Genomic DNA, 13,776 nt, shown 5'->3' with positions numbered 1-13,776 from the left:
ATTGGGGCCCCCATCGGGCCAGTTGGCTGCCACAATGCAGGTCATAGCAACTGGGTCATTTCAGTCATTCAGGTCATTCCACCGTTCTGGTCACTGGCATAGATAGATAGATAGATGATAGATAGATAGATAGATAGATAGATAGATATCTAGACTAGAGGGGCCCGGTGCATGAAATGTGGCCCGGTGCATGAAATTTGTGCACTCGGGGGGACCCCTCAGCCTGGCCCGTACCCTCTTGCAGTCCGGGAGCCCTAGAGGAAAGTCCATGGGGAGCAGGCCTAAGCCATCAGACAGACATCCTTAGCACTGCCTGCGGAGGTGGGAGAGGCTCCAGCCACACCACTACGCTCACCAGCTGTGAGTCTGGCTTCTGGTTGAGCAGTGCTCCCCCTGTGGGAGCGCACTGACCACCAGGGGACAACTCCTGCATTAAGCGTCTGCCCCCTGGTGGTCAGTACACGTCATAGCGACTGGTTGTTCCACTGTTTGGTTGATTTGCATATTAGTCTTTTATTATATAGGATTACAAAGTTGAACCGCTCTACAAATTTAATAAATGTTGTTTAATTAAAAAAAAGTTCACAAATGTACTTATACAGAGCAAAATTTGTGTTTACCACCAAAGTTATTTCTGAAATATAGATTTTTCAGTTTTATTTCATTGGATAGAGAATAATTTAAATGTTCTAAAAACAGATAATTTAAACTTGACAATGAAAAACACAATAAAAATATGGTTTAGTCTATTTTTTCTCTTGATTGTTTAATTCTGGGTAAGTCACATATTGGAACAACTCAAAGAGAAATGCCATATACAAATATAATGTATATAAACATATAAGCTCTGACTTAAAAAAAGTAAATAATATTGATGGATTCAGTATGAAAATCACAACTGCACAAAGTTACAGCATGTAAATAATACAAGTGTGACATTAGAGCATTAAGCACTAGTGTTTTTTGTGTATCTTTTTTAATACCAAATAATGTGTTTTAATTTTCCTTCACTCCCAAATTTTGGTGTATGTATACAGGGAAAGAAAGACTTGCCAAATGCTTAATCCATGAAAGCAAGTGTTGTTCTAAGAACTATGAAAGCTAAGTCTGTCCACTTTTGAGACAGGTGAAATGCAAACTTCAACACAAGCCAAAATGTGTGCAAACTGGATAATCTCGTTAAGAATTTGAGACTAGTGGCTTTCTCTTTACAGAAGGGATGTAAGTGGGGTTTTTTTGTTTGTTTGTTTTTATAAGGATTTCGGGAGGAAAGAGATGAAGAGTTGGAAAACCAAAGTGAAAAGACAAATGAGCTGCATGTGACTCCCTATAAACTTAATCATAGTCATTATTAAATTATGGCAGTTTAAAAACAAAATATAATTTTGAAAAACTGAGATCTTAAAATAAATGGAAGTACTTTGACAAATTAATTTCATGTCCCATTTAACTAAGAGATGAAAAAGGAAATTTCAAGCTCTCTCAGTGTCAAAGTTGGTTTAACTTAAAAACCTAGAGTCTGTAATACTTACAGAAATCATTCCTTTCTTCTTCCCTTACTTTCTTCCCTCTATTTCTTTCTTCTCCCAACCAAGAAATCCATTTGTTTATTTGTTTATTTTTTTAGTATTTCATATAGTCAAAAATATAGAAAATTTTTACCACTGGATTTCAAATTCTTCAGTATCTAGATTTTTCTTGGAGGCAATAATACCTTCTAGGTATGTTTAATGTCACTTGTTTGGTTTTTTTTGAAAAAGTAAAAGTTTTGTGGGTAACATCAACAGCTAACATGTACATGGCAATGACTGTGTGCCAGACACTGTTGTTTATAGATATTAAAATATCTGATCTTCACAACAACCTTCCTATTATTACTCCAATTCTACAGAGGATGCTGCCTGTGACCATGCAGCTTGTAAGTGGTCATGTTAAAGGGTGGGTGGGGCCCTGGCTGGGAAGCTCAGTAGGTTGGAGCATCATCCTGCACACAAAAAGGTTGTGAGTTCGATTCCTGGTTGGAGTGTGCATGGGAGGCAACCTACCGATGTTTCTCTCTCACTTCCTTCCTTTCTCTCTCTCTCTCTCTCTCTCTCTCTCTCTCTCCCTCCCTCCCTCCCTCCCTCCCTCCCTACTTTTGTCTCTCTCTAAAATCAATAAACATATGTATCCTCTGGTGAGAATTTAAGAAAAGGAAAGGATGGATATGGCCCATCATGCTAACACTCAGTATGGTTTCAAAATGAAACCATAAAAAGCTTTTTTTCACCACAGATTCTAGGATATCCAACAACCCAGAAAAGTATTTCAGAGATCGTCACAGATCAAGAATGGAATAGCAGAAACTCCATATCCTAACAAATAATTTCTCAGAGATAACAATTACTCAGTCTTTTATATCCCATTTTTGTTCTCCTGATCTCCCTAGTTATGATACCTTTCCTGGAAGTGAAACCCACAATTCACCTATTCTTTAACTTCTTATATGTGTTGATGTAGTTGTCACCCAATTATTTAATGTAGGTTGTTCACATATTCCCAGATAAATTTTACCTTTTAAAGGATTTAATTCTGTCCTTCATTTATCTGGTTTCTCTCTGTATTTGTGCAGTTTACATTCAATATTATTTTGCATTAGTTTCAGGTGAACAAAAATATGCTGCTGGCTCACTGCAAATAATGACTCTAGGAAAGCACTGGAAACTAGAATGCAGTTTCGTAAGAAGCTTCACTTCTGTCAGTTTTCCTTGTTCCCTTATTATGGAAGGAATAAAACATGCACAGGGCTAGGATCCTAGGACATGTAACATCCTGCCTTCCACTAATGCTAAGTAGTGAACTGGACTAAGGAGCCTTCTACAAAACCTGTAGCACCAGGCACTGTATGACTCTATTACTCCCATAACCATAAGCCCCATAGACCCCACAGAACTCCTCTGGACTGTCTACCACAGACTGTCATACTGAATCTTTATGATAACCTTGGGGAAAAGAGTGCCTAACAGCCCCATCCATGGGGAGGGACTAAGCCTTAGAAAGGTCGATTGACTTTCCCAAAGCCCCAGAGGCAACAAGTGGCAGAGGAAGGTTAGGACACAGGTTGTTCAGCAATAGGGTCAACTGGCTTCCTCTCCACAGGAAGCTGAGCAACCTCATTCCCCTCCTTCACTCTGAGCTAGTTGACAGAGTATAAAACAGAATTACCCTTTGCTCTTCAACAATGTGTAGAAATAAACACAGTTTTTTTTCTTGTTTTGTTTACTGGCCCCTGTTGCATATTTTTTATTTCCTTATTTTTAATTTTTTAAATTTTATTTTGCAAATAAGGACTACATTCAGTATTGGTTTGTATAGTTTCAAGTGTACAAAATAGTGGTTAGACAATCATATAATACTAGAGGTCCAGTACACAGATTTGTGCACATTGAAAGAAAATTCATTAGAAGGTGGCCAGCAGGGCGGGACTGGGCAAGATGGGCTGGACACGCCCTGGAGCCAACCTCCCACGGTCCCTCCTCGGCATCTGTAGAGTGAGCGGGGTCCCTCTGGCAGATGGGGTCCCTCGGCCTGGCCTGTGGGGATGGGGCGGAAACCAGCTCTACAACATCCCCAGAGTGCGAGAGGGCACTCTACAAAGTTGCTGTGGTACAGGGTGTGCAGTAAACCAGATTCAGGGCTGACAGTGCCTCAGCAAGGCTGAATGTGGAATCTCCCGGCCCGTGAGGAATTGGGCTCCTTCCTCTCTGTTTCGAGGTGGGTCACCCGAGAACCACTGCTGCCAAGTCACTGCAGCTCAGCAGCTCCTGCATTGAGTGACTGCCCCTGGTGGTCAGTGCAAGCCATTACGACTGGTAGATGGGTGGAGGAACACTTAGCATATTAGCCTTTGATATATATACACTAGAGGCCCGGTGCACAAAAATTTGTGCACTCAGGGGGGTCCCTCAGCCCGGCCTGTGCCCTCTCGCAGTCTAGGACCCCTCGGGGGATGACCACTTGCTGGCTTAGGCCCGCTCCCCGGGGGATTAGGCCTAAGCTGGCAATCAGACATCCCTCTAGCAGCCTTGGAGCCCTCAGGGGATGTCCACTTGCCAGCGGGGAGCAGGCCTAAGCTGCAGTTGGACATCCTTAGCCCTGCTAAGGAGGTGGTCCCACCACCACCACCACTGTACTGGCAGCCATCAGCCTGGCTTGTGGCTGAGCAGAGCTCTCCCTGTGGGAGCGCACTGACCACCAGGGGACAGCTCCTGAATTGAGCATCTGCCCCCTGGTGGTCAGTATGTGTCATAGTGACCAGTCATTCCCCGTGGCTCTGCTGTTAGGGTCAGTGTGCATATTACCCTTTTATTATTTAGGATAGAGGCCTGGTGCACGGGTGGGGGCCGGCTGGTTTGCACTGAAGGGTGTCCCGGATCAGGGTGGGGGTCTCCACTGGGGTGCCTGGCCAGCCTGGGTGAGGGGTTGATGGCTGTTTGCAGGCTGGTCAAGACCCCCCGCCAGTGGGGACCCTCACCCCATGGAGGTTTGGCCAGCCTGGGTGAGGGGCTGATGGCTTTTTTTCAGGCTGGCCACACCCCCTTTAAGGTGGGGGGGTGCCCACTGGGTCGCCTGGTCAGTCTGGGTGAGGGGCTGAGGGCTGTTTTCAGGCTGGCCAAGCCCCCCGGTGACAGAAGCTCCCAGCCTCTCCTTTTTTTCTTTTTGTTTTTATTCTGAGATTTATTTACCTTCTATAATTGAAATTTTGTTGCCTTCAGTGGAGCTCAGAGCCGGCCAGGATGGGTGGGAAGCTTGGCTTCCTCCATCACTGGAGCAACCAAGCCTCCTGCTCGCTCCAGCTCCATGGCTGCCGGCTGCCATCTTGGTTGGGTTAATTTGCATATAGTTGCTCTGATTGGCTGGTGGGTGTGGCTTAAGGCATAGCGAAGGTATGGTCAATTTGCATGTTTGTCTTTTATTAGATTAGATACTTCACAAAATGTTCCCCACCCAAATATTTCTAGTACCCACCTGGCACCATAGTTATTACACTATTATTGACTATATTGTCTATGCTGTATTTTAAATCCATGTACCTATTTTGCACCTACCCATTTGTACTTCTTAATCCCTTCACATTTTTCACCCTGTCACCCAACCACTTTCCTCCATGGCAAACAGTTTTTTTTCTGTATCTATGTGTCTGTTTCAATTTTGTATGTTCATTTATTTTGTTCTTTAGAGTCCACATATAAATGAAATCATATAGTATTTCTCTTTCTCTGATTGTCTTATTTCACTCAGCATAATACCCTCTAGGTCTATCCATGTTATCACAAATGGTAAGATATCATTTTTTTTTTTTTTTGGTAATCCTCACCGGGGGATATTTTTCCATTGATTTTTAGAGAGAGTGGAAGGGAGGAGGAGAGACAGAGAGAGAGAAACATTGATGTGAGAGAAACACATTGTTTGGTTGCCTCCTGCACACACCCGACTAGGGCCACAATGGAGCCTGCCCTTGACCAGAATCAAACCAGGAACCCTTCAGTCCAAGGGCCGATGTTCTATCCACTGAGCCAAACCAACTAGGGTTCATTCTTTTCTATGGCCAAGTAATATTGCATTGGTGTATATATATATATTCACCACTTCTTTAAACTCTCACCTACTGATAGGCCCTCGGGTGGCTTCCATACCTTCGCTATGTAAATAACACTACAATAAACATAAGGGTGCACCTATTCTTTTGCACTAGTGTTTTGGGTTTCTTCTAATATATACCCAGAAGTAGAAACATGGGGACATACGTCAGTTCCATTTTTAATTTTTGAGGACTCTTCATATTGTTTTCTACAGTGGCTGTACCAGTCTGCATTCCCACCAACAGTGCATTAGGGTTTCCTTTTCTCCATATCTTCACCAACACTTGTTCTTTGTTGATTTATTGATGGTAGCCATTCTGACATGTGTGAGGTGATATCTCATTATGGTTTTCATTTGCATTTCTCTGATGATTAGTGATGTTCAGCATCTTTTCATATGTCTATTGGTCATCTATATGTTCTCTTTGGAGAAATGTCTACTCAGGTCCTCTGCACATTTTTTAATTGGACTATTTGTGGGGGTTTTTGTTTTGTTTTGTTTTTTTGGTGTTGAGTTGCATGTGTTCTTTATAAATTTTGGATATTAATCTCTTATCAGACATATCATTGGTGAATATCTTTTCCCACTCAATAGGTTGTCTTGTTGATGATTTCCTTTGCCATGCAAAACCATTTTAGTGGGATGTAATTCCATTTTTTATTTTCCTTTTTGTTTCCCTTGCTAGAGGATATATATCAGAAAAATTACTATTAGAAATGTCAGAAATTTTACTTCCTATGTTTTCTTCTAGGGGTATTATGATTTCAAGTCTTACATTTAAGTCTTTAATGGATTAAGTCTTTAATCCATTCCAAGTTTATTCTTGTATGTTCTGTAAGAAGGTGGTCAAGTTTCATTTTTTTTGCATGCATCTGTCCAATTTTCCCAACACCATTCATTAAATAGACTGTCTTTATCCCACTGTATGTTCTCACCTCCTTTGTCACGTATTAATTGATCATATAGGCATGGGTTTATTTCTGGGTTCTCTATTCTGTTCCATTAATCTATGTATGATTTTATGACAGTACCAAGCTATTTTGTTTACTATCTTTCTAGTACAGTTTGGTATCAGGTAGTGTGATACCTCTGACTTTGTTCGTTCTCAAGATTGCTATAGCTATTGGTTGTCTTTTAAAATTTATATAGCATATAAAATTTTTAATTATGCTATAGTTCTGTGAAATATGCTATTGGTATTTTGATAAGGATTGCATTGAACTATAGATTGCTTTGGGTAGTATGGACATTTTAAAAGTGTTAATTCTTCCTACCCATGAGAATGGTATATGCTTCCATTCATTTCTATCTTCTTCAATTGCTTTCTTCATTATTTTATAATTGCCCAAGTACAAGTCTTTTATCTACTTGGCTAAATGTATTCCTATGTATTTTTTTTATTTAATTGTAATTGAATAATTAGTTTGTGTACTTAGTTTCCCTTTCTGATTAATTATTGATATATAAAAATGCAACCAATTTCTAAATACTTCTTTTGTATCCTGCTACTTTACTAAATTCCTTTATAAGTTCTAGTAGTTTTGGGGTGGAATCTTCAAGGTTCTATATATACAGTATCATGTCATAGGAAAATAATAACCGTTACTTCCTCCTTTCTAATTTGGATGCCTGTTATTTCTTCTTGTTGTCTGATTGTTGTGGCTCTGACTTACACTACTTTATGGAATAATAGTAGTGAAAGTAGACATTCCTATCTTGTTCCCGATCTTAAGAGAAATGTTTGTAGTTTTTGCCCATTGAGTATGATGTTAGCTATGGGTTTGTCATATGCGGTCTCATTATATTGAGATATGTCCTCTCTATTCCCACTTTGCTGAAAAATTTCATTATAAATGGGTGCTAAATTTTATCAAATGCTTCTTCTGCATCTACTGATATGATCATATGATTTCTATCCTTCATTTTGGGTATGTGTTGTATCACGTTAACTGATTCGCAGATATTGTACCAACTTTGTGTCCCAGGAATAAATCCCACTTGATCATAATGTGTGATCTTTTTTATGTATTGCTGAATTCAATTTGCTAATATTTTGTTGAGGGTTTTTGCATCTATGTTCGTCATGGACATTGGCCTATAATTTTCTTTCTTTGTAGTGTCTAATCTGGTTTTGAAATTCGGATAATGTGGGTCTCCTTGTAAAATGAGCTTGGGAGTCTTCCCTCTTGAACTTTTTGGAATAGTTTGAGAAGGACAGGTGTTAGTTCTTCTTTGAATGTTTGGTAAAATTCACCCATGAAGCCATCTGGTCTAGGACATTTTTTATAGGTGTGTGTGTGTGTTTTGTTTTTTTATCACTGCTTCAATTTCCTTAGTTGCAATCAGTCTGGTCAGATTTTTTTTTTTTTTTTTTTTTGGTCTTAATTCAGTTTTGGAAGATTGTATGTTTCTAGGACTTTATCCATTTCTTCCTGAATATCCAATTTGTTGGTATAAAGTTGCTTGTAATATTCTCTTATAATCTTGTATTTCTGTGGTGCCAGTTGTCACTTCTCTTTGATTTCTGATTTTGTTTGGGTCTTCTCTCTTTTTTTCTTGATGAGTCTAGTCAAAGATTCATCAATCTTATTTATCTTTTCAAAGAACTAGTTCTTGGTTTCATTGATGTTTTGTATTGTTTTTTTAGAGTCTATTTTATTTCCACTCTCATCTTTATTATTTCCTTCCTTCTATTCACTTTAGGCTTTGTTTGTTTTTCTTTATCAAGTTCCTTTAAGTGTAAAGTTACATTGTTCATTTGATATTTTTCTTGTTTCCTGAGGTAGTCATATAATACTATGAATTTCCCTACTAGGACTGCTTTCACTGATTTTGGGTTATGTTTTCTCATTTTCATTTGTATCAAGATATCGATTTCTTCCTTGTTCTTGTTGTTAACATATTCATTGTTTAACATGTTATTTTGCCTCCGTGTGTGCTTTTCAGTTTTTTTCTCTTAATTGATTTCTGGTTTCATACCATTGTGGTCAGAGAAGATGCTTGGTATGATTTCAACCTTCTCAAATTTATTGAGACTTGTTTTGTATTCTAACATGTGATCCATCCTGGAAAATGTACCTTAAAAAGAATGTATATTCTGTTTTTTGGGGGTGAAATGCTCTGAACATATCAATTAAATCCACCTCATCTAATATATCATTTAAGGCCACTGTTTCCTTGTTGGTTTTCTGTCTAAGATCAATCCGTTGATGTCAATGGGGTATTCACATCCCCTACTATGACTGTATAACTTTCAATCTCTCCCTTTATGTCCACCAAATTTGCTTTGTATATTTAGATGCCCCTATATTGGGTGCAAAATGTGTACAAGAGTTATATCCTCTTGTAGGATTAATCCCTCAATCATTATGGAATGTCCTTTTTTGTCTTTTATTATAACCTTTGTTTGAAAGTCTGTTTTGCCTGATACAAATATATCTACCACAGCTTTTTTTGTTGTTACCATTTCCATGAAATATACTTTTCCATCCTTTTACTTTATCTGTGTGTCTTTCGTTCTGAGGTAGGCCTCTTGTAGACAGCATATAAATAGGTCTTTTCTTTTTTTTAATCCTCACCCAAGGATATGTGAGGTTTTTTTAAATTGATTTTAAAGAGGAAGGAAGAGAGAGAAAAAAAACATTGATGTGAGAGAGAAACATGTGAATGGTTGCCCGTACTCACCCTAACCGGGGATCAAACCTGCAACTTAGGTATGTGTCCTAACCAGAAATTAAACCCACAACCTTTTAGTGTATGGGACCACGCTCCAACCTAGCCAGGGTGGGTCTTGTTTTCTTTCTTTCTTTCTTTTTTTTTTTTTTTTTTTGGAACAATCTGTTTTATTGAGAGCCTTCAGGGAAGGGTCGAAGCGCTGGGAGGGCAATGGCTCCGACGTCCTCGGCCGGCCGGACCTCGCAAGCTTACAGCCGCCGAAAGCGGGTCTTGTTTTCTTATCCATGCAGCTATACCATGTCTTTTGATTAGAGCCTTTAATACATTTACGTTTAAAGTAATTATTATAGATATGTAGTTATTGCCATTTTATTCTTTATGATTCTGTTCCTCTTTTCTCTGTCTTTTTAAAGAAGCAAATATATAACACTTTAAAGGGTGATATTCTATAAAACCTGACAATTCTTAGTGTTTTCCTCATCATGAGTAACACCTATAGATATTGTATAAATAATGAACTAGGGTTTGATCCATTTTCTTTATGCTCTCCTTAATGTTTAATCTTGATCAAAATTCAAGAAACTATCAAGATTAAAAACTGTAACTTTAAACCTTCAAATAGAGTCTCTTCTCAATGAGAACTAGACCAGGGATGAAGCATCCCTTCACTTTTTCACGTGAAAATAGTTCATTCAAAACATGACTACTAGTAGATGGGAGGATTTCAGGGGCCAAATTAGGTGATTATGTCCAACAGCTTCGGATCTACTGTGTGAAGTCATACAAGGTATTTAATACAGACTAATCAATCTATTAATACATGACATTCCTTTTCAAGTTGTTTGCCAACCTATGTTTTTGCTTTAAGATTAGCCAACCTTTTTATACCTTTACTTTGTTGGTTGTTGTTTTCTTTGTTACTAAAAAGGAGTAAAGGGGTATATTTAATTGTGCTATTTTAACTCTCTAAGAGTTTATTCTTGCCCATGCAGGCCCATCATCCCTACCCAACCACCCATTTACTCTTCAACTTGCCTCACTCCAGCTGACTGTTGCTTCCCCATTTTCACAATAAAAAACTGACCTTGCTATGCTAGCTAGTTAAAGTCTGCCCCTTTGTTTTCTAAGAACTCAGCCTAGATATTGTCTATTCATAGAATTTGTAGCTCTTCTTCCCAGTGTTTATTTGCTCCTGCTTACACATTGCTGCCCCAAAGTATGTTGTTTCCAGTTACTTCTGAGCCTAGTGATATTCCTTATACAAAGGCCAGATTCAAAATCATATGAAAGCTCAGAGAAGCAAGTCCCCACAAATTATCTTATGATTTAATGATCTCATCTGAATCTTTAGTTGCACTGGTTCTTAAACTGCGGTACCCAGGAGGGCAGCATCAGTTACAACTAGGGTCTCATTAGAAAGGCAGATTCCAGACCTTTGAGTCAGTCATCTGTGTTACAATGGGCTCTGGAAGATTCTGATGCACAATCGAAGATTGAGCATGTTGAATTAGAAATCTATGCCCACCCAAAATTGCTGATGTTGACCCTGTCAATGCAGGTATGTATCCTACTCTTATCCTACTACATGCTATTTAATAACCCTGTTATTTTGCTCATGATCTTGAGCAATGAGGGACTGATGCTGATAATTCTGGAAAGTTTCCAATGTAGCCTCTTCAAAAAATCACTCTCATATTTACTTTGACCTAAGACAGAAAGATAAAGCCTGTGTTACCATCAGATTCCTTTCAATATTTATTCTCCAATTTGATCAATCTCTTAAAACTGCAGACAGCAGCCTATTAAAATGGAATACATTTTGGATAAACACCTTTTTTCTCCCTCTCATTCCTATATAACTCACATTTCCCCTGTGTTATGAGGAGGAATCATTTCTGGTTTTGCTTTGTAGCTCTGTACTGTCTATAAACTTCTTTATATCACATTAGAGAATCTCACTCCTCAACCTCTCTTTTCTTGCCAATCATTGTTCCAATGATTCATGCCACCCATTGAGTGTGACTTGCCAACTAGGCCTTCTATTGTCTATCCTTATCAAAATCACATCTGCTCTTAAAATTTCAAATGCCAGTGGAAGACAAACATTTGAGAATGTTTACCATCCACCACATCCAGAGGAACCACATGACTGATCACTAGTCCACAGGTCTGAATATTATAGTCCACCATCTATTACAGAGGCCAGGCCCGATCACCGGTCCACCACCTATCACAGACATCAGGCCCCATCACTATTACACCATCTATCACAGACACCAGGCCCCATCACTAGTCCACCATCTATCACAGACACCAGGCCCCAACACTAGTCCACCATCTATCACAATCACCAGGCCTGATCACTAGTCCACCACCTGTCATAATCACCAGGCCTGATCACTAGTCTACCATCTATCACAGACACCAGGCCCCATCACTAGTCCACCATCTATCACAGACACTAGGGCCCATCACTTGTCTACCAACTATCACAGAGATCAGGCCCTATCACTAGTCCACCATCTGTCACAGTCACCAGGCCCCATCACTTATCCACCACCTATCACAGACACCAGGCCCCACCACTTATCCACCATCTATTACAGAGACCAGGCCTGATCATCAGTCCACCACTTGTCATAGAGCCCGCCATACCTCACAAGGCCATTCCCTTTTCTCTGGACTAGCTACAGACACTCCTTGTTCCCACCATCCTCATCTTAAGTCTCAGTCCCCTGTGTCCACCTTGTAAGTAGACCCTAACACCTATGCAGTCCGAGGATTCTTTCTGAGGTACCACCTCTCTCTTCCACAACTGTGATGACTACAATGTGGTTCAGGGAACACTACCTCGAAATAGGGCATCTTGGCATATTGAGTAATTTAGTTTGAAGGAATTTTAGGAAATGGCAGAAGCAGGATGGTCATTCTGACTTTCCCCTGCCCTTGTCCCTTGAAGCAGTCATAGAGCCCTCATGTAAGAGGTGTTCTCTCTACACGCAGAGAAGAGGAGCATCCTTATCTGCAAAAACAAGAGTACATCTAGAAGAATCCTAACAAATAGACCTTGCTAGGTTTCCCCCAGTGTACTGCACTTACCTTGCAATCCTCGACCTATCATACATCTCCATGACTGTCCCCACTCCATCAAACCTAACATAAAAATACTTAGGTTTCATTGTTTCTCATATCTTCAGTTCCTCATGAAAGCTTCCTGTCATGTAAAACTTTTATTAAATAAATTTGTATGGTTTTCAATTTTATTTTCAGACCCAGCCAGGGACCCTAGAAGGGTCGAGGAAAAATTTTTCCTCCTCTACATTAAACTGACAAAGACAGATTTACAGGAGAAACTTCTGCCATTTTCTCAGGCTCCTTCATCTAAAATATCCATTATGTCAAGGTGCCAGATTTTAGAGTAGCGTGTCCTGAACTCATGAATTATTACTCAGCGCCTTCTCTTTTACTCAATACACAACCTCTCTAGCTACCAAAGACCCCTTGTTTGTCCTAGGTCTCTCTGCCACACCTTTCCTTTTAGATTTACTGAAAGATTATGTTAATCTTGCCAGAATAAAAACCAGTCTGGCCTGGCTGGTGTGCTTTAGTGGTTGAATGTCAACCTGTGCACTAAGAGGTCACCAGATAGATTCCTGGTCAGGATGCATGCCCAAGTTGCAGGGTAAATCCCCAGTAAGGAATGTGCAGGAGGCAGCCAATGGATCAATGCTGGTATTTCTCTCTCGCTGAGGTTTCTATGTCTCCCTCTCTTTTCCTCTCTCACTAAAATCAAGAAAAGTGTATTTTAAAAAAACAGTCTGCACCTAAAAAAACTCTTCTGTACGATATATAATCTATTCTAAAATCTGTTGCTCTTTAGAATATGTGTTTATCACTCAATTATAGTAGGAATCTATGTATATAAATATATGTGTACATGTATAATACATTCATAATTACATGGCCTTATTTTCATATTATTGCAAGATACAGAACTAGCTATTAGATAAGGGTACAAAAGGTACTAAACATATCTGATATTACTTCTTAAAGTCTAAAAGTCAAGGCTCTCAGAAAAGATTACGAGTTAAAGTAATAAAATAAGTTTCCTTTCCTTAAAATGCTTTTGGCAGTTAGCTGCCAAATTCCTTGCCGGTGTTTGCCCATTTGCCTATAGAGCGATGCACCTCCAATTGGGATAAACAGAGAATCCAAAATGATTACTGTAAAAACTCCCAAATCAGGCCAGGGCATATGGATCACTGTGGAGGTTTTTGTTCTCTGTATAACATGAATTTATATAGATATACATATCTGAAAACTGGTTTTTAAAAAAGGCATACACACAAAGCTATATCAAATTTAAAATACAGTACCCTTGCTTCTTTTAAAGAAAGCAGGAAGTTTTGAAGGAGAAGGAGGAGAAAAAGAAGACAACAATAATGATGATGATAGCAGCGAACCCCAAAGTTTCAGCTT

At 39.4% G+C, this 13,776-nt stretch overlaps 1 protein-coding gene across 2 annotated transcripts in view; it reads right to left on the bottom strand.

The window, feature by feature from the left end:
- Positions 1-13,776, bottom strand: part of GMDS (GDP-mannose 4,6-dehydratase) — a 694,374-nt gene that overhangs the window by 522,841 nt on the left and 157,757 nt on the right. The gene's annotated exons all lie outside the window — the stretch shown is intronic.

Source organism: Myotis myotis, unplaced genomic scaffold (assembly GCF_014108235.1).
Source record: "Myotis myotis isolate mMyoMyo1 unplaced genomic scaffold, mMyoMyo1.p scaffold_m19_p_2, whole genome shotgun sequence".
Lineage (NCBI taxonomy): Eukaryota > Metazoa > Chordata > Mammalia > Chiroptera > Vespertilionidae > Myotis > Myotis myotis.
Note: the sequence above shows the minus strand (reverse complement) of the source record. Positions and strands in the feature narration are given on the sequence as shown.